Here is a 570-nt window from a genome sequence, read left to right on the forward strand (position 1 = left end):
TCCTATGTTCTTTTGTTTTTATTAATTTACAATTATCTTTTCTTAACCCTAGATTCCTGACCGCAATTCTACTTTAAGTTTATAGCCCCACATTATCATCTTCTTCATCACACAAAAGCCGAAAAACCATAGAATTGGGGGCTTATAGCCGAAACTTCAGAACTCCGGGAGTCGAGTTTTTACCATCGTTTGAAAGATAAATCTGCACCAGATTGCGTGGAGATCAAAAAGGAGTAAGGGGTAAGTGTTCATCATCTCAGATTTGGTTATATTTTACAAAGTTAGGAAAAGCCGAAGTCCCTAAAATATAGAGAGGCTGTCGAATTGGGCATGTGGCTCTAAAGGTTTTTAACTGATGTTTTCTGTCAATGATTAGTGTCTTCTTAAGTGTTGGATTGAAAGCGTGAATCATTGGAGCAATCGGATTCGGAGCTAGCTATCGATTTTGGCAAAAGGTAAGATTTCAAAGGCTTGTAGGGACATGGTTCGATCATGGGTGAGTTAAGTTTTGGAGTTTAGTGATTATGGTTTGTAAATAAGCACTGTGCTAATCAATTGTAAGATATCGGA

Source organism: Gossypium arboreum, chromosome 2, assembly GCF_025698485.1.
Source record: "Gossypium arboreum isolate Shixiya-1 chromosome 2, ASM2569848v2, whole genome shotgun sequence".
NCBI lineage: Eukaryota > Viridiplantae > Streptophyta > Magnoliopsida > Malvales > Malvaceae > Gossypium > Gossypium arboreum.